This window comes from Ctenopharyngodon idella, chromosome 5 (genome assembly GCF_019924925.1).
Source record: "Ctenopharyngodon idella isolate HZGC_01 chromosome 5, HZGC01, whole genome shotgun sequence".
Lineage (NCBI taxonomy): Eukaryota > Metazoa > Chordata > Actinopteri > Cypriniformes > Xenocyprididae > Ctenopharyngodon > Ctenopharyngodon idella.
The window spans coordinates 16,909,863-16,936,125 of NC_067224.1; the positions used below are offsets into that span (position 1 = coordinate 16,909,863).

A 26,263-nucleotide genomic window follows, 5' to 3' on the forward strand; every position below is an offset into this window, starting at 1 on the left:
GTTTGCCCTTGTAATTATGCTGTACCTGTCAAAGGCTGTAATATCACACCAAACAACTCAACTTTTGCTTATTTTACCAGCGTAAAGCAGAATTTCTATGATATGTGACTTTAGAAATAGTGCTCGTAATTTTTCAACACCATTTAAAACCATGTCTTTGTTTTTTGTTTCTTTGCACCCATTTAGTCCTTGGAATATCAGTCTCAAAATTTAAGCAATGAAACACATTCAGCAAATCTATTGCCAAGTTTAATCTGACTTTTCCATTTTAAAGCACAAGTTGTTGCTCAAAATTGTGTAAGTTTTATTCATGGCCACACAAATGGACTCAAGTTGCTGAATACCACTAAATGTTGGGCTTTCCATTTTTATTTTCCTGAAATGCTGTCCAAGAAAGTTGGGGTTATTGGAATGTCTTTCATTTAGAAATATCACCAGAGAAGGCAAAAATCAATAATCTAATTCTATTTGATGGTAATGATACACTATATGTCATTTCCTTGCGATTTTTGTGTTTGTGGATGTTCTTTATTTTGCCTTTTTGATGTCTGGGATAACATTATAGCATGACAATCCTCTGTTTTTTTGTTGTTGTATCATGTGTTACATGCTAAATAGGCTCATTCACTCACTTTTCTTCTGAAACATTTTTGATCCAAGTACATCTTTAATATAAAGAATGTTAACACCATTTAGGTTGTCTGAGAGTATTCATACACTTGGAGCCAACAAGAGGGACCAAATTGGCAAATTACTCATCCAAACTTTAAAATATTCTAAGTACACTTACCATCACAAATTGCACCCAACATCATATCCATTGGGGCTATTGTTTCGTCTACATGATTACAAGAACTAAATTTGTGCCAAAGAAGAGATCTGGACTTCATCTTTGTATAGGTTTTCCTTGGCTTTCACCCCAAACAATCTGCCACCAAGACTTAGTCAGAGACAAAGACATGGTAATAGAAACATCCCTCAGGTTAAAACCCATTTTTTTACGGATGTTTTAAGTGGCAATCGTTAAAATTCAAAGCATGGACATTAACTGAAGAACTCTTAAAAAATCCAGCCCAATTTACCCACAGGAGCTTTAGCAAACGGCATTCACGTTATCAAACAGTTTGCCAATTTTACTCTTTACTTAGCTGCTAATATGTTTGACAAGTCCTTTAAATCAGTGATACTGAGAACGGCTGTTTGATTGGACTAGTTGTCACTTTAAAAAGGATGCCTGAGGCTGGTGATTGACTCACTGTAGATGGAATGAGAGAGCTTTGTGAGGGATGCTGATCTGGAAGTGTCCGTTGGATTAAGAGCTATTATGGGAACATCTATTATGACACCTAAATCATCAGCTGCAAGGCGCAGCCAAATGCACCGTGAAACGGACCCGAGAAGACCTCGCTCCTCACACTCCATCTGTGCTGCTTGTCACACGCTTTTCGGCAAGTGGAGACAGAGCTGCTAAGAAAGAGAGGGCTGGAGAGAAACAGAGGGATGTACATATGTAAGCGCTCAATCTGTATATATGGCGCCCAACGTGGGGCGCATGAAAGGGTCTCATTGAGCTTCTCGCCTTGGGTGAGATGTGTTTGCTTCCACCAAACACAATTGGGGTCTTTCCATCACCCTTCTAAAAAGTTGTTTACTCTTTGTTCTATTTCATCACATTTCATTTGTTGTTATGAAAACTGATATGTTCTCCATTTGATATGAACAGTCTATGTCAAATAAAGTCATTATGGGAGATGGCTTATTGAATTTAGTCGTTAGAACAAATCCCGGATTATGAAACAGATATACAGTACAGAGATCACTTGGATGAAAGGGCCGTGCAGGGTCTTGCCCCACTTGCTCTTACCTTGAGGTGAGTTCCTTCTATCTAATTAGAAGATAAAAGCTGCCACTTTCACAGCGCTCAGGGCATGCTCAGAGAACCTCGGAGAGTGAGTGAAGGAGACAGAGAAGAGTGGGGTTGAGTGCGCTCTCAGGTTGCCATGGACACCTTCCAGAGCGTTCAGGTTCGAGGTCTGTAAGCACTGAGGAGATTGAGGTTTGAAAATCTATGGCATTTTCAAATGAAGTTAAATGAAAACAAACTAAATTTTCATGTGCTTTTTTAAAATTAGATACTGAAAGTGTGTAGATTTTAATTTTTTCATTATAAGAAATAAATCAAAATAAAAAACTATAATTATCCAATTAATTCTAATTATTAAAGAGCAGCACATTTGAGCACCATTTTAATTCATGAACATTCAGAAGGATGCAGTTGATCTAGTTTGGTATGTAGTAGAATGGCATATTCTTCAAGTGAGCCAGTGTCGAACCCAGCAAGGTTCTTTATATAAATGTAAGCCCGTGAGGTAAAATAGTTCTTGAATACTTTTCCATGTATCCAAAGTATTCTATTTTAAAACATACTCAGATAACCCATTGTTTCCCCTTAGTAGATTGGAGAGCTGTTCATGCAGCAGCAGGGTGGTTGTCATCATAGAGGGTCTCCATGCAAGCTAGTGGCTGTGTCTGTGGCAACCAGAGTGGTAATAGGGGAAAAAATAAGTTGAGGCACCAGCCGTAATCCTGCGTTCAGAAGATCCAGATGGCTAACCTTTCAGTCAAAATATTGTTTTTGGAAAGAGGTGTGCAGACTCCTACCTCTCTCTCTCCCTCTCTCTGTCTAGAGCTCTCGCCTTCTCCAACCCCCCAATCCCTCCTCCTTTCTTTCTCTGTACTTCATCAGATCTATTGAGGCTCAGAGTTCATCAGAACGTTCTAGAATGGAACATGAAATCATGTGATGTTCTTAGCGTGCTTACCTTGCACATGTGTGTGTGTGTGTGTGTGTGTAAATGAATGGATGGATATGCGTGTTAAACGTGGGCTCCCCTCAGTCTCCTGGGCAGGACACACACAGAGCGACCTTGTATTAAGGAGAGGGCTGACTCGAACCTGCCCACGCCACTCAGTACCGTTGATATAGAGACCACCGGTGGAATTTCCAACACAAAAACACAGTTGCTGAGAGTTAGCTGAGAAGTACGCAACATATGTTATGGCATATTTTGATTGGGATATTCAAAATAATGAAATGGCCTAAAGATTTTAAATAATTAGTCCGGAGAGCACAGAGCAAATCCAGCTGGAAACAGTTGAAACTTTTTAAAGAATTAAATCAATTATAAATTAACATCATACTTATCTATTGCATCAAAGAAAAATATACAAATTAAATTAAATATAAAACTAATTTAAAGCTTAAAAAATATAAAAATGGAAAATTGTGTCATCGTTTACACAACCTAATGTTCTTCTAAACCTGTAGGAATTTCTTTTTTCTGCAGAACACGAAAAAAGAAGACTTTTTTTGAATATTGTTGGTAACAAAACAGCTCTTTACAGAAAGAAAAGAAGGAAAGGAAAGGAAAAAAAAAAAACGTTTAAACATTGTTCAAAATTTCTTCTTTTATCTTCCAGGGAAGAAGAAGAGTCGTACAGTTTTGGACCATCATGAGGATGAGTAAATGATGACAGAATTTTCATTTTGGGGTAAACTATCCATTTATGTAAAGTAAGTATTTTATATTTTTATATAATTATTATTGTATTATAATTTTTAAATATATACTTTTGTATTTTTATCATTTAAATAATTTTCTAAATTGATATTTAAATTTTATTCTTTTTTATTATTGAAATATTATTTTTTGTCGTTTTTATTATAGTTTTTTTTTTAATATGCTGGTGCTGTTTTGTTGTTCTGAAGTACTTTCATTAGCTGTGCTGCTATAAAAACAAATCACAGAAAGATAAATCTGTCAGTAGATTCATCAAGATAATTACTGTTAATGTGCTGTCAATGACTAAACTAAAATTATAATTGCTCTGAAGGCTTAAAGAAAACACGGCACATTGCCTCAGGAAAGATGCTGTTTTGGGCTTCCTGTTAGTCCTCTGTCACCTTTAAGATAACAGAACACACAGTATAAAGTACAGACATACTTCCCACACTAAAATATACACATAAAAAAAGTTGAACAAATCCTACTCTTATTCTCTGTCTGTTTCTCCCTCACACACACACTTGGGTCCAGTCAGCGTGCCTCATGGGGGGAGCCGGGCTGGCTCCTGTGGTTGATGGTTGGGGCGTCTCTGCTGCTGTGCATTGCCACACTGGTCCTCTTTCCTCTAGAGCCGCACAGACAGCCAGACTCCTGCATGCTGCTGCTGCTGTTGCTGCCGCTGGAACACACAGCTTGTGTCCAGCATTGAGCGCTCTAACAGCACGTTCGTGCATGGCCAGAAAAGACAGAGACATTCCAGCTTGTTATACATTCCAATTAGTTTATTAAATAAAGGAAATAACTGTCTGTGAGTAATTTAGTGGAGAGAAGAGAAACAGCAAAGAAGGAGAAAGCGAGAAAGGTGTGCTGACTCTAAGATCCAGTTTTCCAGGTTGTCACTCTGGATGCTGAATGAGGCTTGGTATTGTAACTAAGTTAAGATAAGTGGGGAGGGCCAATAATAAATGCAATTACAAGCAAATTATGCTTTTGTTACTGAGTGCTCTGTACAGTAAGGGATAATTATTTTTCCCCCCCTTAGCAGTTTCATTCTCCCTTGTGACTGACCTCGGCTACATCCTGTTGCCGTGTTTTTACAGTAAGCAAACTCTTTTACTGCTTTTTGTCATATTTTTGTGCCTCATTCCAATGAAATCCCCATTATGCTATTGTAACATAAGATATGTATGATGAACTCATTCCTTCTTACCAAAAACCATTCCCATTAAAGGTCAGATATCCCCAGGATATTGTAAACAGGGTCAATACAAATGCGATGTCACTGAGAGAATGGAATTCCGTGAGCCTGAGGGAATACACTTTTGAAGCGGTAAATGCTTGTCTTCCCTGTACTTGTGCTATTCCAGGTTAAAATATCATTCATAATTGGATTGATATAAATACGTCTTGAAAATCCACATTGTGTCACTGTCAGTATAATGTGTTATCATGTGAATTTAAACCGTACAGAAATAATGGCAATCCATGACAGGAATCACTGCTTTTATTCCACACTCTCAGTGCTTTTATATTGATAGGATAGGATAGGATAGGGTTAGTAAACCCTAACACTCAAAATACTTAATTGGTTTGAGTAGGAATAACTTAAATTAAGCAAATTCAGTTCAGTTAAATTAAATGTTATGAGTATTTAGAACTTTCTTTTTCTTTTGAGTTTGCAGCACTGACATATTTCAAGTACAGTAAACTGAACTGTTTCATTGTTTTGAGTTGTATGAACTCATTTCTTTTCATTTAGACTAACTTAAGCTTAACTGAAACTGGGCTGGGTTTTTTATTTTTTATTATTTAATCTAGCATGCTTTACCCAAGTAAATGCTAAAATTAAGTGTTATATAATGTTTTTTTTGTTTGTTTTTTCCCAAGATTAATGGTAAGAGAGATTTAGCAGTGATTAATGTTTTGTTATGCTAATTCAGAAGAGTTTCTGTTAATGTGGGTTTTTGGAGAGTTACCATCATGGTGACAAGTGGCGCATGCTGCTTGGTTTGAGAGCAGGTAAGTTACATGTTGCTGTACTCATGCAGTAAGTGTTATACCATGCTATTGTTAACATGTTAGCAAATTAGGAAGTTGGCATTTTTTTAATTAGTTTGTTATAGCTAGCAAAATATTTACGTTGAGATAACCTGATTGTTTTAAGTTAAATACTTACAGTATTTAGCTTAATAGTATAAAATAGTGTACTCAAATATTTCAAGTTAAGAACAATAAAAATTAGTACAAAAAAACGTAAACTTTTACTTAAACTTTGAATTTCTTAACTTAAAAAAATCTCATTAAACTTTTTTGAGTTCTGACAACTTATTAGGGTTTACAGTGAAGTAAATAACTTGTTGATTTGCAAGAACTCAAAATAAAAAAAGTTAATTAAATGTTTTATGTTAATTGCTATCAAAATGTATGAGTTAGCTAACTCAGTACTTCAAGTTAGGAGCAATTAACATGCATGAGTACAACAAACTCAAAACATGATAGTTCTGCTTACTTAAAATTGGGAACATCATAACTAAAAAAAAATGATGTAACTGATTACTTCAATTTTTTTTCTTTTTTTCTTTTGAGTTAGCCCAACTTATTCGGGTTTACGGGGTAGGGTAGGGTAGGGTAGGGTAGGGTAGGGTAGGGGTAGGATAGGATAGGATAGGATAGGTAAATAGATAGATGATGTTCTTATGCAAGGCATGTCCCATGTTGTTTGATGTTCTTGATGACAGTTGTGACAGCAATTCCAGCAATGACAAAGGTCTGAGTGTCACTGATATATCTCAAGCCTAAATTTACCTCTTAGCCTGGAGAGACGGGAACAGGTGGAGATCAGGCACTGCCAAATACTTGTGCCACAAATCTTATGGGCCACTTTTTCATGGGGGTGTGTGTTTAGGGAGCAAGTGTCTCATTTCTGTGTGTATGCATAACACCCTTTTCAGATCCAAGAGAGTTTGCGGGGCAACACAACCCACATCGGGGTTTCTGTTCAAAGCCAGCTGGTCTGGCTTTATTAATGCAGGGCATTTCTTTTGTGTTCATTCTTTTTTTTTCTTCTTCCTCTTTTTTTTTATTAATTTTTTTTTTTTTTTTTTTGTAACCGTTTGATTAACCTGGCCCACAGCTGGAGCTGCAGGGTGTGACTTCCTGGGGAAGCACAAGATCGGCACCGGTGAGTTTTTCCTCTCCAAGCTTTTCCCTTCCTCCTTCCCCTCTTGTGATGAACCGAAAAAATTGTGTCTGTGGAAAAATCAAGAACTGCACAGTGGCCAGGCATAGTATGTTGTAGGGAGAGGTTTTTCCATTTGTCCTTCTGTGAGGGGATTTCAGTTCAAACAGTGTGAGCTGTGAAGTTTGGGGGGTCTGAAACATCTTAGGTGAAACATGTTACTAATAATCCACTTAATAATTTGTACTCATTTCTGTAATTAATCTGCAACTGAAATGATCACATATAAGGACTGTCTAATCCTGAGATTATTTGTGCTTTTATGTTGTTCTAATTCCTCAACGTCAGACTAAATTATTACTCCTGTTCAGAGTAATTGAATCCAACAACTATTTGCTTGGTTTAAAATGAAGCATGGGGGAAACCTCGAAGTCTCAGCACAGTGTTGATTCTTCTCACTTGTGAGTTAGCTGCCACAACAGAATCAATATCAATTTGTATCACTCTGGCCTTAGTACAAGTTTGACATTGCTAGTTTAAGTTTGAAATGACAAGGGAATTGGTGAGCTTACACTAGCAGAAGCAGTTTGAACAGTTTGACAAGTTTGCACCTGAGAACTCAGGGAATCTGTGGGTAGTGTTTAAAATTAAAGAAAACAGATAAATATTTCATAATTCTGAGACATACAGAAAATGTGAAGAGAAATGTTATCACATACTGTACTGTATAATAAAGATGAATGCCTGTATTATTCTGAAAACAATATGTTACAAAGACGAAAAGATGTGATGGAAGAATTTTTCTCTCAAAAATAATATTTTAAACTTATATTTACTTTATATTATATAAGAAATAAATTTACAGTTAAAGACAACAATATAAGCTTAGTTTTAAAATCAACTTAATCTTAATATATATATATATATATATATATATATATGTGGAATTCAATATTTATATGTATTTAGTTGAGTGAGTGTGTGTGTGTAAATATACAACTAAATATATATTGTTGAAAAAACTAGTGTATTGTTTAATTAAAATTTTTTTTTTTTCAACAATATATAGTTTGTTTTGACATCAACTTTGTCCTTTGAGGAAAAAAATATCCATATGAAATTTAATATTTATGTTTAATTTCTTATATATTTTTTTCTATATTTATATTAATTCTATATCTATATTTACTTTAAATATTTACAATATTTTTTAAGACTCAACAATATACGCTTAGTTTTGACATCAGCTTAGTCCTTTGAGAATAAAATCAGGATTCAATCTGCTTTCTCCTCTAGCGCAGTTTATTTGCATTCTGAGAACAATATTTCTGAGGCAGCATATTTTTAAGAAAGCATCCCTTACAAGCTTTCTGCCATCTAATCCCTCTCTTCCTGGGTGTTCAGGGTGTGACATTCCGCACCCCCCACCAACCCACCCCATGGAGACACAGGCAAGGCAGCTCTGACCCAGTTTACCAAAGCTCCCATGTTTGTCATTTGAAAAACTTTCTCGCTACCAAAATAAATAAATAAATAAAAATCTTTGATCTGAATTGTGGTTGGAAAAGAGCGTTGTTTTCTCGCAGCAAAGGTGGTGCACTTTGTAGAGGAGGCACCCTTTTCTTTTTGAACCCTTCTCTGTCTATTCGCCAGTGGCTATGTGAGGATTTGGTTTGTCTGCCTGTTTGTGTGTGTGTTTTCGCACACTAGTCCTCTTCTCCCAGCTCCCGCAGGCTCCCGTGTTATTTGCAAAATCTATAATAGCCTCAAATTAACCGGAAATTACGCAAATATGACAGTCAGCCTTGTTTGCTTTTGCTCGTATTTATCAGAACATCTAAAAGCATAAGTGATCTGACTTTAGCTAAGAACTGGAGCCACTCGGCGTTAAGGGTGCGACAAAGACAGACCTGTTTGTGCACCAACGCAGTCTACATTAACTGCGAAACATATACGGTGTTGAGAAATGAACCCCCCACATTTATTTATATTAATCACAGTTGGCACGCAGGCGTCGCAGTATTACCATCCTTATGTTGCATATTGCAGATCCAGATGCCATGTTCTTAGGTTACATGCTTCCATATTACTGTCTGTTGGAGGAGTATTTCATATTTAAAACAAACGGTGACATATTAAACACATGGAAACAGTTTCATGGAGAATTATCTTTGTCCTACTATAATTGCTCGCAGTGACGGCTTACTTTTTCTTTCTTCTCTCTCTTTTTTATAATCTAATTCCAATATTTCACACTGGAGCTATAGTCTTGGTCGTCTGACGTTGCTCCTTTCTTTATTCTCTTTCTCTCTTTTTGCTCATCTCACTCCTCTGCCCCTTGGAGAGGGTGGCATCGACGCAGCGCTCCGCTCAGCTCCTCCGTGGGTCTTACATGTTGGATGGGGCCCGTCTGAATCTACAAAACACGAGTGCTTCACCGCCTTTTGATCTCAGGCTAATCTCTGTTGCCTGCCTCCAGTCTCATCTTGTTTGAATAAGAATGAGTCTGGGGTGCTATTGCAGGCACAAAGAGGTTTAGGCGGCATCCGTTCAGCAGAGCAACGCTGCGCGGGTATGCGTACACCCAGAATCACTCCTCAAGACTCAGCGCTCGTATGCTTCTATATTCTCTAGTGTGAAGCTTCTGCGAGCGTGACTTGTTAAAAACCTCTGACGTTTCATTTTGTCTGAGTAGTAAATTAGTGAATTTCCCTGCAAATACAATGGGAATTTGAGATCCAATCATGATATGACTTATCTAAAGTATCTCACATTGATGAAACCTCTAAAAAGTCACCCAATGTCTACAACTCTAAAGGCATAGCTCACCAAAAATGAAATTTCTGTCATTATTGATTCACACTGATGTTCTTTAAAACCAGTGTGACTTTCTTTCTTCTGTGGAAGGAGAAATTTAACAGAATGCCCAAGCTGTTCTTTTTGATACTATGAAAGTTAATGGTGAATATGACATTCCACCTCCACAAACTGACCTCCACGACTGCAAAATTTTCAAAGCAAGACATTCTGTGAATAATGACTCACGTTCAAAAGTTTGGGGAAGTACATTTTTTTTTGTGACACTTTATTTTACAGTTTCCTTGTTATATATGTTACATGTAGTTACTATAGTAATAACAGTAAATTATGAATAATTACACGCAACTAACCCTATAGTAAGTACATGTAGTTAATTCATATTACTCAGTACTTACATGTATAATTACACTGTAACAAAGATACTTTATAATAAAGTGTAACCTTTTTTTTTTTTTTTTTTAAAGAAAGTAAAGAAAACAGTACATTTAAATTGTAATAATATTTCACAATATTGCTGTTTTTACTGTATTTTTTTTTTTCATCAAATAAATGCACCCTTGGTGAGCCCAAAAGACTTCTTTCAAAAACATTAAACATTCTTATACCAACCCCAACATTTTAGAATGGTAGAGTACATTTTTGTGTTCTGACATGAAGGTGATGAAATAATGACAGAGATTTTATTTTTGGGTGAACTTATCCTTGTAAACTTATGCCTTGTAAAATCTTGGTTTTGGTAATTTACATGTAAGGCTAATATAACAGCACAACTATTCCATTGTGACGTAGACCTGAGATCCTGCCTATTCTGTAGTTTATGTGGCATAGAGAAGGGCTTCTGAGTTCATTTCTTAGGTCAAGAGGACAGTGGTCCTGTTTTTGCTTTTTCTACTACAGTCTGAGAAAAGAAAGCAAGAGAGTAAAAAAAGAGAGAGGGTTTGATTTCTTTACCACCTGAAGTGTGCACGAGTGTAACTGGCCTGCAGTTTCAAAACTGCTGGAAAGAAAGAGAATAAATGAGAGAACAACACAGGCAAAAATTGAAGGGATGAAAGAGTAAAAGAACTGCATTTTGATGTCTAATAAGAGTTTGGGACAAAAAATCACACACATCAGACACATTAGACATACTTATACATGTACGTAACCACCCCCTGCACAGATAATCACACTGTCTGGTATAGCAACTATTATATGACCAGTTTGGAATATACATAAGAAAATACAGGTAGAATTTCCATTGCCTGTCCATAATGCCCACCATCTGTTAGGACCCGACTTCTGCACAAGCTCAGGAAACACCGGTTGGCACTCTAAGTCTGGAGACAGAAAAATGTGATGTTGGCATCTTTTTTAGTGTCGCCGTTGTGGGGGAAAAAGCATGCTGAAACAATGAAATAACTGTGCAAGTTTTGCAGAGGTTATGAGTGAATTAGTTTCCACCGTTCAAAGGAGGAAAAATCATTAGAGTATGATTGTTATATATATATATATATATATATGAAAAATGGAAAATAAATAAATAATATATATATATATACATATATATAAATTATTTATTTATTTATTTTTCATTTTTAACTTTAGACAGACAAAGGGAACTTTGAGCTAAAGGATGAAATATACAAAGATGAATATTAAACGCATATAAAAGTGTATACAAAGATGTAAGTGATACAATCAACTGCGTAATTTAGGAAGCAGCAGTCTTAAAAAATTTAATTTCTAAAATAAAGAGACTGACAATTTAAGGTGGTCTAAGTATGGGACAGAGAGTAGGTGCCAGTGCTTTTACTGAGAGATTTGCATCCTCGTATTTATTTATTTACTTATTTATTTATTTACTAAATGCATGTTACTGTGAGTCATGCTGCTCAACATATGCTTGTTTCTGCATCCATTTAACTTACAGTTAAACAATTGCATTAGTTGTGATTGAGAGGGTTTACTCTTCTGTGAGAAAGCCTTAGTGCACCCCTGCTGGCCGAGGTATGTATTGCAGTTACACATTTCACTCACAAGGCAGAGAGCTGTTTCAAGAAACTGCCCTTTAAGCTGTGCTTTTACGTGTTTGGAGCTAAAGTAAATATAGTTTTTAACTTTTTCTGTCATTTGACACTAACTCCTATTTAGGCCTCCATTAGCAAGTGGGACAGAGTACAGGTGTATTGACAGGGGAGATAAAGACTTCAGTAGAGTGCAGGGTAACTGGAACTGGGGTGGCTTTTTCCAGCACACAGCTTTAATACTGAAACCAGAGCAGCAGCATCCTGCACAAAGGCTTAACCGTGTTGTGCTGCTTGTGGTTCATTTATAATGAATCAAAGGTGTAGCATTCACGCGCTGTTTGCCCAACAGAACATGCAAATTACCAAATTTGTCCCCACACGAGTCAACACTTCACTACCGGTTTTCTTCCAACCACAATATGTGTTAGCGTGCTCTCAGGTGCTATTTAAATGCAATGAAGAGAGGGCTCAACCTGTGATGATTTCATCAGATATGCGCTTTCAGAAGTTAAATATATGCTTGGAAAGTTGAAGTTACACTTTTTTATATTACTTTGAGATTAATAGAAAGTTGCAGCGATATGTAAAATGGCTTTCTGTAGATAAAGGCTTTGAAGGGTCAGAAGAACTACTGTAAGATGAGATCTCATCTCCCCTTGAGAACTATTGCTGAACTGCTTTTCTGTGATCAATCAGGCATTCGTTTGCTTAATATCCAAAAAATTAAATTTCTATCATTAATTACTCACCCTCTTGTCGTCCCAAACCGTAAGACCGTTGTTTGTCTTCGGAACACAAATTAACATATTTTTGATGAAATCTGAGGGTATCTGATCACATAGGCAGCAATGTCATTGCACCTTTTGAGGTCCAGAAAGGTATTAAAAACATCGTTAAAATAGTCCATGTGACTACAGTGGTTCAACCTTAATGTTATGAAGCGACGAGAATACTTTTTGTGAAAAAAGTATTCAAAAAGAAAACGAAAATAACTTTATTCAACCAATTCGTCTCTCCCCTGTCATTCTGCTACGTCATTTACATTGCAGAGCTTCTGTGTTTATGTCCAAGCGCAGGCTCAGTATTGGCCGGCGTTACTGACGTAGAACCTGGAGGAGCTGCAACGTAAATAGCGTAGCAGAATAACAGGGGACAAACATTTTTGTTTTGTTTTTGCACACAAAAAGTATTCTCGTTGCTATGTGATATTAAGGTTGAACCACTGTAGTCACATGAACTATTTTAACAATGTCTTTAGTACCTTTCTGAACCTCAAAAGGTGCAATGACGTTGCTGCCTATGTGTGGATCAGATACCCTTGGATTTCATCAAAAATATCTTAATTTGTGTTCCGAAGATGAATGAAGGTCTTACGGGTTTGGAATGACATGAGGGTGAGTAATTAATGACAGAAATTTTCATTTTTGGGTGAACTAACCGTTTAGGCTCTCTGGGATCCCAAACGTAAAATCATATCATGAGGGTTAAAAACAGAATACATTTAGACATAAATGCATACTAAACTGAGGCAGAAACATAAGTGCTATTTTGTAGCCCTCTAAAAACCATTTCTAAACTCTTTTCGAGACTCTTACATAATTTTGTGCTGCATAAATACCCCAGTTAGTGAGTGTGTGTTTTCCTCTCCCTATCTGTCAGTGTGTCTATCTGTCTATCTAAAACTTCAAAGTTTAGGAGAGAAAACAGGGCAAGAGACAGGAAATGGGTGAAATTAAAGGTGGCAGAGAGAGAGAGAGAGAGAGTGAGAGAGAGAGGCAGAGGGGAGGAGTAAGTTAAACTGAGAAAGTGAGGAAGGAGAAAAGAAGAATCCATGATATGGCCAGACCTAGGAGACAGGCTCATCCCCGGCACTCTCCTGTACTGTGAAAGCTCAGCTCTGGTGTTTGAGCACTTGACAGTGTTATCAGCACTGACAGCCAGATTGTGTTTTCACATGAGTGTGATCAGCAACAGATTACACACGTATACTCACGCACACACTCGTACACTAACAGCCTTGCTTGTTCCTGTTTGCCAAAGAAAATGTGTTGATGTTTATCGTGCTCTTAAAATAAAACGAAATAGAGGCCTTGTCCTTCTATCCTCCCCGAACGCTACTTATGTCTGACTGAAGATAATAAGACACACGTGGGTAACTACCGGGCTCCCGAAAAGAAAACAATGTAGGCGGGATTGTTGTCAGCCACTAACATTGTGTATTTATCTTCCATCTCCTTACATCTGCTCGTTACAAACATGAACAGATGAGGCCGAAACCTCAAAATTACCTTTCTCTGAAAAGCCTCTTGTATGTGTATACGAAATGACATAACTGCTACTGGACACTTTCCTTGTGGCTTTGAACTTACTGGAAATCGGATTGTTGATCCTGAGTGATGGCAAGCAGGTTCAGTTTGGACCGACAGTCTGGGATCGACGGCCAAGGAAAACAAGAGGGAGAATAATTCATGTGTGTATACACATGTATACAGTATGTGTCTGCCTGTTTGTAAATTAGGTCAGGAAATGTAACTTTGCAATGTTTTACATTTCCATTGACATAAACCCCCCCACTTGAGATATTACAGTAAAGTGCCTTTGGGGAATGTCTAACAGACAAATTTAGACATTCATTAGCCAGCTCTACTGCACAATGTTTAGTAGACTGAACTAATATAGTGAAAATTACCAATCCAAATAAAACCAAATATTAAAAATATGTAATGATTAAATATGTTATTTCACAGATTATATTTATTTTTTTTTTTTCTTAAAGGGTTAGTTCACCCAAAATTGAAAATTCTGTCATTAATTACTCGCCCTCATGTCGTTCCAAACCTGTAAGACCTTCGTTCATCTTAGAAACACAAATTAAGATATTTTTCATAAAATCCGATGGCTCAGTGAGGCCTGCATTGCCAGCAAGATAATTAATACTTTCAATGCCCAGAAAGTTACTAAAGACATATTTAAAACAGTTCATGTGACTATAGTCGTTCAACCTTAATGTTATGAAGCGACGAAAATACTTTTTGTGCACCAAAACAACAAAATGTAGTGATGGGCGATTTCAAAACACTGCTTCATGAAGCTTTGAAGCTTTACGAATCTTTTGTTTCGAATCAGTGGTTCGGAGGGCGTATCAAACTGCCAAAGTCACGCCCCCCAGTGGTAAACCATTGAAATTTCGAAACACTTATGATGTAACGAAGCCTCGTTTACTGAAATCACGTGACTTTGGCAGTTTGATACACGCTCCGAATCACTGATTCGAAGCTTCATGAAGCAGTGTTTTGAAATCGCCCATCACTAGATATTGTTGAATAAAGTTATTTTTTTATTTATTTTTTATTTTTGGCGCAAAAAAGTATTCTCGTTGCTTCATAACATTAAGGTTGAACCACTATGGTCACATGAACTGTTTTAAATATGTTTTTAGTAGCTTTCTGGGCATTTGAAAGTGTTAATTATCTTGCTGACAATGGAGGCCTCACTGAGCCATCAGATTTTATCAAAAATATCTTAATTTGTGATTTGTGTTCCGAAGATGAACGAAGGTCTTATGGGTGTGGAACAACATAAGGGTGAGTAATAATGACAGAATTTAATAATTATTTAAAATTATATATATATATATAATTTTAAATAATTATTAAATATTTAAATATAAATGGTTATTATTAATTAATTTATAATAATAATAATACATGTTTTATTATTAATAATTTTATATTTGACATCATTTTCTAGTGAGACCTTTTTAAAAGTAAAACAACTTTCTGTATAAAACTCCTCTTTGTAGAAGTTAAACTGTGCGAATAATAGCCCGAACTGGTCAGAGAGAGAGAAAAAAAGAGAGAGCGAAAAAGAGAATGGCAGGAAATGACAGGAACAAAATGTAAATATTTACTTGCAAATGTGTAATAATAGCTATTCTCTGCATATCAGAAAAGTGATCTCTAAGGCAAATTAATATTTGTGGTGCGATTCCTGTGCAGATCTAAGTCAGCCAGGTCAACATCAATGACAAACGTTATAGTTGCTGTAGTTACTGTTGTTTCTGTTCCTCTTCCTGTTCTTTATCTAGTTTACCTACCACATGAATATGCAAGAGGCAACTCAATAACGATGTTTATATATTTATTTATTCCTTTTGTAGTTCCCCCAGCCATGCAGTGTATCTTGAACACTGTGCCTAGATATAGCTATTAACACAGAAAGAATTTCTCTCTCCCTTTGTGTCTCTTCACCAGGTGCCAACTAAACAAACAAAACCGCACACTGAAACCTAAGAGGGTCTTCCTGCTAAAACTGTGCGCTGGAGCTGGAAGAACTGAAGAAATTGTGAACACGGTGGGTATAATATAATATACATGCTTTTCAAATGGACATAACAGTTAATAAAAATGATATTGTGGCCTGATCTTGAGGCTAAAGATATTTTCATTGACTGATATATGTAGTATGAGGAGCTATCCATGTAAATATATGGTGAATCAGAGAATCTAATGAAACTTAGCATGTGGCATCATATAGCTGGTGGAAACGAAGCCGTATTGATCTAGATATTGAAATTACCAATAAAAATGCAATTCAAGATTACAGTGTCTTGTGACCCAGAAGTGGGATCCCACGGAAGCTGATCCCACTGGGTCCAGTTACAGTCTGTCAGGCAGATTAGCAGGTTTTATTAATTCATTAACTGATTTCATGTTTTACCTCTACCTCTGGTTTGTCTGTCAGTGACTCAAGTAGTGCTTAAGGTTAATTCTAAGGCAATCATTTCATGGAACAATGAAATATCAGCATGAAGCAATTCAGATGACCGCTTTAAGATGGGGAACTGAAAAAAACAGCAATATGATAGTTTCTTTTCTTTTGTCAACCGCTTAAACGTGAATTCAACCATTATTTCTGAATATTCAAAATTCAATGGCATCCATGGAGAGTTTTGGTGATGGTAACCAAGGTTTTGCCTCTCGTCTTAAAGGGTTAGTTCACCCAAAAATTAAATTTCTGTCATTAAGTACTCACCCTCATGTTGTTTCAAACCCGTAAGAGCTTTGTTTATCTTCGGAACACAAATTAAACATTCCGGCGTAGAACCTGGAAGCGCTAGACGTAAACAGCATAGGAGAATGACAGGGGAGAGGCAAATTTCTTGAATAAAGTTGTTACTTTTGTTTTGTTTTTGCACACAAAAAGTATTCTCGCCGCTTTTTAACATTAAGGTTGAACGACTGTAGTCACATGGGCTATTTTAATGATGTCTTTACTTCTTTTTTGTACCTTAAATGACATTAATTACATTGCTTTCTGTGGGGGATAAAAAAAAAAAACTCTTGGATTTCATCAAAATGTCTTAATTTGGGTTCCGAAGATGAACGAAAGTCTTTGGAACGACATGAGGATGAGTACTTACAGTAATGACAGAAATTTTATTTTTGGGTGAACTAGCCCTTTAATTCTCATCTTTTGATTCCTCTGTAGATGTGTTTAAATCCTTTCATGGTGGGACAGATCTGTCTGTGATTTGTTCATGTTTAGCATGTGTTAAAGTACTTATCTCCAGCGATAAGGAACTTCATTTAAATATATGGTGAGAAGATTGTCTTGCTGGGCTGTGAGAGGGCACTAATCTATGCAGGCTTATATGAAAAATTTTCACTCTATAAGTCCTTTATGTTGTTTTATAGATTCTTCAGATCTGGGTTCATTAGAGCACTGCTTCGTAGATGGTTTTCTAAAGAACTTGAGAATAAAATTTTCTGACTGAGTTCTCCTACACAGGTTGCCACTTTGAGTATTCTTTAATATATATATATATATATATATATATAATTTTTCCATTTTAGTGGACTATAGAACTAGTTTTGGATCTAATTAAAACACACACATGTTGGGATTTCATGTTTGATGAGGACATTCTATAGATATAATGATTTTTATGCTGTACAAATTGTATATTCTATCCTATAATATATAATATAATATATATATATATATATATATATATATATATATATATATATATATATATATATATACTCAAACACAAACACACACACACACACACACACACACACACACACACACACAATAACAGGCTATAGGCCTAGTATGTAGGCTAAATAGGCTAATAATATTCAGTTCAATAAAATTAATTAAAAATCTTCTACTCTCTGCTAAAATCTCACTGTATGGGTACAAGTAACATTAAAAGTCACAAAGTTAAAAGTACCATTGTGTCTGTGCACACTTTGATTATACACGGTGTGATTTGACTTGATCAGGTAGGAGATAAAAACGCATTAGTGTTGCGCTTCTTTCATTAAAACACTGGAGTGATCTAAGCCCGTCCCCCTTCAAGAGTAAACCCGATTATTTGCCCTGCGTAGAGAGAGAGAGAGAGAGAGAGAGAGCGAGAGAGAAAGAGAGAGAGAGGCTGAGGCGCGGAGCTCAACATCATCAGTCGCAATAACGGCTTAAGCATTCCTCACCGTGGACGACCGACACCAACCTCAGCATCTGAAACGCTTTATTAGACAGGAGAAAAGAAACACGCATTTAGAAAACGACACTTTTTCCTGGTGGTGCTGGTGATTTTTGCTGGATTTTAAGTGTGAAGCGGTAAAGTCCACCCGGCGGTTCAACACCTTCAGTAACACACCGCAGGACAAACTTCACCGGACACACTTCAGACGCGCCATGAAGTAAGTGACACTGATACCGGACACCGGTGTGTGTTTGTTCGTTGATACATTGTGTGACATTGTTGTTTAGTAAACAATAATGCGATGAGTTAATATCTCCGTTATTTCGCTTGAACATAAGGGGGAGAGTTAAAATAGCTCCGTTAAGAAAGTTGACATGACAATACACGTTATTTCTGTGACTAGCCTACTGACAGGAGAATCATTACTAGCGTTTCTTTATGTAGACTTTTTTATTATTATTTTAAACAGGCGCGTGCATTTGTTTGGGTCTTCTAAGTGCTTTATCAGCTCGCAGAATAAACCAGCACACTTTACAGAGGTCATGTATGTATTTACTTGTTACTGCCGTTGTGAATATAGTCAAAGAGCTGTGCGGTGTTGTGTGAAGGTCCGAGGGTCATCAGACGATAAATGCAGTGTTGAATTAACAGGCGTTCAAATATGATCAACTTTCATTCGTGTGACTCTGTTCATTCAGCTGTCTATTATTATATATGAAGGTAGATCAAGCGCTACAGCCTAAAAGTTGAATTAGACCAACTTGTACCAGCAAATCCACACATAAATAAAACTAAAAACTCACCAGAAAAAAAAAAAAAAAATCACAGCGTCCTGATTCTGAATAGCAACATTTTTAAGTCACTAAATAGCACACCTAACTCAAACTGAGAGACCATCCGTGTATTATATATATCCAAAAGTCCATAATAAGTTTTCAGTTTAATGAGGGTAAATTATTTGTTCTTGTCTTCAGTAGCCTAAGCTTAAACTTAAGAATGTATTAGCTTAAAACAAATTTATATACATAAAAATGTGTGTGTGTGTGTATATATATATATATATATATATATATATATATATATAGTTAAGTTAAGTTGAGGGTCAAGTGTCATTTCAAGCTACCATAATAAATTAGTGTGTGTCAATGCAAAGTGTGAATTTGACTGTTGAGATTTATATATTTATATGTGTGTGAGCAACACTTTTTATATCAGTTTTTCAAGAGTTATTGTAAGAAGCTGTTATAATCTAATTACATTTTGAAGTAACAAATTAAACTGGTAGCTGCTAAAATATGACAATCTGCATACTTTTACAAGAAAAGGTGAAGACAGATACAGATGTAAATGAATGAATGTGATTGTTTAATTAACAGGAGAATTACTTTTTGTCACTTTTTATTCTAACAGTTTTTTTGTAGCCTTGCTGTGCTTAACTGTGAAGTAATATACTAGGTTATGTCATAGTTAAAAAAAAACAAAACAAAAAAAAAACAGTTTAAGCAAAATTTTAACTGGAGGTACAATTTCTCCGTGCAAAAGGGCATGGCGTATTGTATTTCTGTCACTTCTACCACAAGTGCACTCTTTTTTTTTCAGACTATACTCTCGGACAGGCAAACACAATCAATGAAGCTCCTGTATGTGTGTGTATGTACGTGTGTGTGAGTGTCTCACCTGTTGCTCTCCTGGGATTTAGTGTTTGCTTAATCTGCCCAAGAGGAAAATGAACACACTCGCATGTGGACTCATATGATTACACTCAGAGGGTCCTCTCATAGCGGTGCACATATACGCACAGACACGCACATGCAAACACGAGCGGTCCTCCTCAGACCTGTCGTCTCTAGGAAATCACCGGGGATTAGGCTTCTGTCGATTCACAAAACCAACAGTGACAACATGGCCTTACACTCTCAAAGAGGGATCAGCTCTCCACGTGTCACTCTGATTGGCTGAGGTACTTGAGCCGATTGTCAGGGGCATTTACAGGCACAGTTTCTGTGCCCCTCCGAAGCACAAATGTATTGTCTTTAGGTTTGTCCAGATAAACACAAGGAAAATGTTTTTATTTGCAGTTGTTCGGTAAATGACACTTTTGCTCTCAGTTATGAATGATTATTGATCTTCAAGCAATGATGTACTAATTATTCTAAGTAATAGTAATTCATCTAAATGTGTTTCAGTTTTCCCCCCAAAAATAAGTCATTATACATGTTTAAACTAAACCATCTCCCAATAAGTTTCATGAGCTCAAAAAGAAAGACAGAGTCTTTATTTTCGTTGTAACTCTTCAGCAATAATAATAAAAAAGTAATATCAGCCCATTTTATTACACAGCAGTGTGTTAATTTTGAGTCAATGAAGTCAAACATTTTCTCATTTCGTTTTTTCCATACTCTCTCAGCTTCATTTACTAGGCTAAAAATTAGTTTAATAAAGCAAATAAACCAGCTTCAGATAAGTCATTTTAACCCTCAAAGAGGTTATGATATTTGGCATTAGAAAGTACCGAGCACATATGAGTCTGTCCTGGTTTTTGCATAATGAATTTAACTTTGCTTCTGTCTCTATTTTGTAATTAGCAGTGACGCTTGGCAACTTTCTTTCTTGCAGTAAAGTGGAAGGTGGTGTATGGAGTTGATTCACCAGAGTGCTGCTCAATCACAGAGGAATAGTCCTGCCTTTGATGTTTAATTATATTGTGAAAAGAATATTTCTGCATAAAATTGAATTTTTCAGCTGAACGTTCTCTGTTCTAAAGATCTGCTGTGGGCTTACGTGGTATGTACCGAACACACGGTAATTATTATGTATGCTGAAGAAGTCTGCGTGTATGTGGCTGGAAATAGTTCTGAGCGTTGTGTATGTGTATGTGCATTTGCATGATATGAGACAAACTATATTTTACTGTGTATTTGTACACGAGCAGATGATAGAAAGCTGTGAAGGATGGTAGAGGCTGCAATGACAGACAAGTCAGTATGCGTGCGTTCGCCGAATGAATGTGCGCAACATATCTCGCTGTGAACATGAAAGAGGTGCTGTTTCAAAAAAAAAAATCAGATGGGTAAAGGTGACTCCTGTTTCATATAAACTCCTTTTCAGATTTGGGTGGTCTAGCAAGGAACCTCTTCTGGCCTTCCTCCCTTAAGCATTAAAACACTTCCACTTTGGTCAGTATCTTAGGAAAATAGAGCACATTTTATGCCAGATAAGAGTTCGCAGAACAGTAGAAACAGTTTAGGAAAGGGTTCATCCCTCATTTTATCTAGTAGTGCATATTTGATGCAATCCGGCATTTTATATACCGAGTGTTTTTGGCTGTTCCACTTCTATTAGAGTTGGCGATTTAAAATATGTAGTTTATCAGAGATTTCACACATTCCAAAAAACAAAACAAAAAAACACACCCGGTCAAGTTTTACTTGCAATTCAATTTACTTGCAATCCAGTAAACTTTTCTTTAAACATCCCGATCTTTGTTTGCCGACTCCTTGGTTAAACACTGGAGACGGAGGGTGCGTTACATGATAAAGCACAGTGGCACGGTGTGTGCGCCTCGCTTCACGGCAGAGGGACCCATGGCACACTGGTGGACGAGGGCCAAAAAAACGACGAAAGTCTTCAAAAAAAATATATATATAAAAAATGGGAGACGAGTCGAGAGGTTAGGGGAGGGGAAAAAATGCTGAAATATTTTCCAGCAAATGTAATTTATCTTTGTCAGTGGGGCAGCATAGCCCAGTCATTCTGTAAGGCTCTCCGGTGAGAGGGGGGACAGAGGGGCCTCTATGCCCCAGCTTCACATAACATTCATAACCCCGACGTCTCTGTCGCCGAAGCTGCCCGTAGCACAGCGCCGTGTGGCAAGGTGTATATTTTTAGCAATTTACTCGAAGGTCTTCTTCTTGACACTTTCAAAGTGTCACAATCCTGTGATTTTCATCATCGTATACTGTTTGGTGTGTTATTTTTTTAGCTCGTTCGGTAGTAAACACGCATCTGACAACTGACAGACGTGATTCAGATACATTTGAACATAAAACGTTGGGAGGAAATAAGAGTTTCTTTTCATTAGTGTGAGGTTAAGGTGTTTCATTCAGCCGAGCTTGCAAAGACAGCCTCTCAGGCGCTCGCAAGAGCAGCTCTCACGAGCGGTGTCCTGCCAAGCTGCACACGTGTGTCTTTCTGCAGTCATCTGCGCCGTTCTCAACAGCGGCCTGTCAGCATCGGAGGCTGAAACTTCGGAAAAAGCGTGCCGTGCTGGACACTCGAGATTCAAGGAAGAGAAAGAAAATGAAAAGTCGTGAAAACAGAAGGGGAGAGGTGTCTGTGAGCCTGGCATTGTGACACTTAATGCCTTTATGTTTGTGGTGCCGTTTACACAGGGTCCTTCAGCAGGCTGTCATCTACCTCCAAAATAACCAATCAGACGAGCCAGTTTCAGCCATGGGCTGTCTGCTCTGTCTTAAGTCAGTTTTATTCCACAATAAATGCTGGGTGCAATTCATTTTAGACTGCGAAGAATAATATATTTGAATTATATATATATATATATATATATATATATAATGTATATATAGTGCCATCTGAAAATTTCTTCTAAAATTTAAAAGTTTTTATGGGGCTCCTATGTTTAGGTTCAGTAATTTCACTTTGATGCCAATCAGTAAGTTCATTTTCATCGCCATTAAAGTGAAATAACAACATAAACATACAAGCTTGATTAAAAATGATTATTTTACAAGAAAATTTTAGATGTCACTTAAGGTTTTTGCAATGGAACTCTTCATATATATATATATATATATATATATATATATATATATATATATATATATATATATATATATATATATACATACAGTCAAACCAAAAATTATTCAGACATTTTTGATATTTTTGATATATTTTTACTAGTGGGTGCAGGACACTATAGTTCATTTATGTAAGTGAGGATAGCAAAATAACCAACAATTATTCAGACACTTTGACCTGACCATGTTTTACTTAAGTGTTATCTGACATAATTGAGTTTTTTTCTGACACAGCTAAACTCTGAGATTTTGTCATATTTTATATTTTATTACCATTTTTTTTAAAACTATAGTGAATGAAATTTTCAAGGTGTCTGAATAAATTTTGGTTTGACTGTAAATATATATATATATATATATATATATATATATAATACTATGCAGACAAATTTTATATATTTTCATCTTCTTTCTTTGTTTTATATCTAACAGTCCAGGAACTATCAGTTTTTTTTCTTCATACTTATTTTTTCCCCCTTTCTCCACAGTACACTGTTTACTTTGATGTATGACTTTTCTTCCAGTAGTTACTCCGAAGTACAGCCAATGATGTCATTAATTTTATTACAGATGCTCCATCTGGAAAAGAAGAGAATGAAATAGAGAGATGGAGAAAAAAAGAGTGAGAGAGAGAGAAAGAAGGAAAGGAAATGTGCGGCACCGACTTGTATGCATAATTAATAAGACCAGCGCTTCATTTGAAACTTCAGGGTTTGCTGGCCAGTGCAGGACGGGACGTGGAGAGCTCAGTTTTGTATAGTGAAGTGTGGAGGTAGCTCCTTTCACCTGCAGCTGCTCTGTTACAGCCCCTCTGGAAAAACAAATAACCTTGTGCATGTGTGTGTGTGTGTGTGTGTGCGCGCGCTTGTGTGTGTGTGTGTGCCCGCGCTCAACCCTGACAATGGCGGGAGCTCCTGTGACATGAGACCATGTGATGCAGGCGTGTCATTAAACTGCTTGCTGGCCCGTAGCCCACACTTCCTAAATGCTGCTGTCCCGCCAGAAATAGCTCAGCCATGAGATTGACTTTTTTTTTTTGCCTGTGTTTGTCTGCCTGTGTGTGCATATGTGCGCCAGGGACTACGATTGTGAGCCTGCAGTATTGTTCAGGTTAAAATTGGTCACTGTCTTATTTTTGGATCAGAGCGGCTCACGGGTTATAAATAGACAAGGAAAGGAAGGGAGATACCTGCCGAGACTCTGGCGAGCTCTGTTGTCCCCCCACCGCCCAATGTTCACGTTGTATCCTCTCTATATCACGCTGTCCTTAAACAGACCCTGATATGTGTGGTTTTAACAGGAACTTATTAGATGGAAAATAGTCATATGACTATACGTTGTGACAGAGCTTTTAGACTGGTTTATGGTCTTCATGGTTGGCAAAGAGAAGGTAGTGTGCAAAGAGAATAGAGGAAAAAAAAACGTGCGTAGGCACGGAGTGTAATCCAATAGGGCGATGTCCACATCATGGAATATTTTTAGAAGTGAAGTGCTAATTTTATTCTTTCATTACAAACTTGAGCTGTTTATGAACATTAAAGTATTTTCCCACCTCCAGTAGAAGTACCACATACAATGTAATGCCACTAAGTGGAAATAGTTTCACTAAACAAATAGTTGGGGAAAAAAAAGGTTTGTCAGGAACCTAAAAATCTTTCATATGAATGTGCATCTAAACTGACTGTTTTTATAAATTGTTAATTCTTAAAAATATTATTTAATATGACTCAATCTGAGTACATTAGATTACACAAACAAATGTACCTAATAGTTAGATTAAGTATAAATAGTTCCTCAAGATAACATTCATTAAAGTAAATTATGCTTAAGATAAATTGCTTTTTACCAGTGTAATGTTTTACTTTCAGTCTGTGTGAAAAAATTCAGTGAATAAAAATTTCAAGGTACTTTGCTAGGAAAGTAGATCTAAGTTTAGTTTACATAATATTTCCTTTGTTTTCCTTTGAAATATCTAGAAAGTTCAAAAGTTTGGGGTAAGAGATTCTTACTTTTATTCAGCAAGGATGCATTAAATGAATCAAAAGTGACATTTATAATGTTGCGTAAGATTTCTGGAGTAATGGCTGCTGAAAATTCAGCTTTGCCATCACAGGAATACATTACATTTTAAAATATTTTCGAATAGAAAACTTAAATTGTAATTAAAATTGTAATTGTCACAATATTACTGTTTTTACTGTATTTTTGACCAAATAAATGCAGCACTGATGAGTGTAAGAGAATCCTTTTAAAAACATTTAAAAATCTTACAGAGCCCAAACCTTTGAACGCTAGTGTATATTTGATTAAAACAAACCTCAGTGTGAACAGCTCTGCACTTAGCACATTACGACGTCCCCGGCCCTGTTGCTAACTGTTAAGATTGTGAATTAATGATGTGGCATGATTGAATTTGACTCGGCAAACATTACTGCTAGCTCGCCCCAGTTTCCCGCTGGTGTCTCTCTAGAGGGGTTGTGTATTGGACCTCTGGACTCTACGTTAGCACCTGTAGACCGCAGAGAGGCCTGAACATAGGCCTGACACCTTGGATAGATTAGAACAACTTAGAGTTTGACAAGAGAGGCGTATTACTTGCATCTGAATTATAAATGACAAAACTGATCTCCAAAATATATACTCAACCAATTACACTCGTTACAGTTACTGCAATTTTCTCTTTCAACAACATTGGATTGGTCCCACCAGAGTAGAGGACACACAATGGACATAATTTCATTATATTGACATGGTTGCTTTTATCCTCAGGTTATTGTTTCCCAGGTCAGATTAAAAGCGCTGTGCTCTGCAGGCCTGTTAACGTAGGAGGTGTAATCTTATTAGATTCATCATCATTTTTCGCAAGAAAGAGGAACTGCTCTTGTCAAGCTTCAGTGCGCAGGTGAAGAAACCTCATGTTAATAAAGTGGCAGTTAGCCTCTTTCCCTCTCTCCCCGAACGGGCATGTGCCGTTATATTAATGTGTTTATGACAATTTAATTGGATAAGCAGGCTGCTCGTAAAAAGTCTACAACAGTTTTCGCCAAGGAAAGCGCAGACCCTTTTTTTCCACGTTCTTCAACATGCTGCTAGGCAGCCCGTCGATGACCCACTTCTAAGATGGTCGAGAAAACAAGGAAGAGCCGAGCACAATTTGTGGAGAATGACGGAGAGAGGGCAAAAAAAAAAAAAAAGGTTAATTTTGTTGGGAAGTCGATTTGAAATCCTTTTGCACTTTCCTTCCCTCTCTTCCTTATCCTGAATGCAGCCCACTTTTTTTCTAGAAGCTCCCCTCCAGCAGAATCGGAAAAGAGAGGGACTGGGAATGCTGGTGTGGATTAGCTTCCGATGCTTGGCTAGCCCCCTCGGTTAAT

General features: G+C 36.8%; 1 protein-coding gene across 7 annotated transcripts in view; it reads left to right on the forward strand.

The window, feature by feature from the left end:
* The first annotated feature begins 15,835 nt into the window (after window positions 1-15,835).
* mef2cb (myocyte enhancer factor 2cb) overlaps window positions 15,836-26,263 on the forward strand; it is a 73,216-nt gene continuing 62,788 nt past the window's right edge. For 4 of the 7 annotated variants that reach the window (XM_051893329.1, XM_051893333.1, XM_051893332.1 and 1 more), the window contains exon 1: window positions 17,984-18,286. The gene's annotated coding sequence lies outside the window, so the exon portion shown is untranslated. Of the gene's footprint in view, window positions 15,927-17,982; window positions 18,287-19,668; window positions 20,030-26,263 lie in introns of those variants that run through there. The other 3 variants (XM_051893330.1, XM_051893331.1, XM_051893334.1) reach the window with 3 other exon arrangements.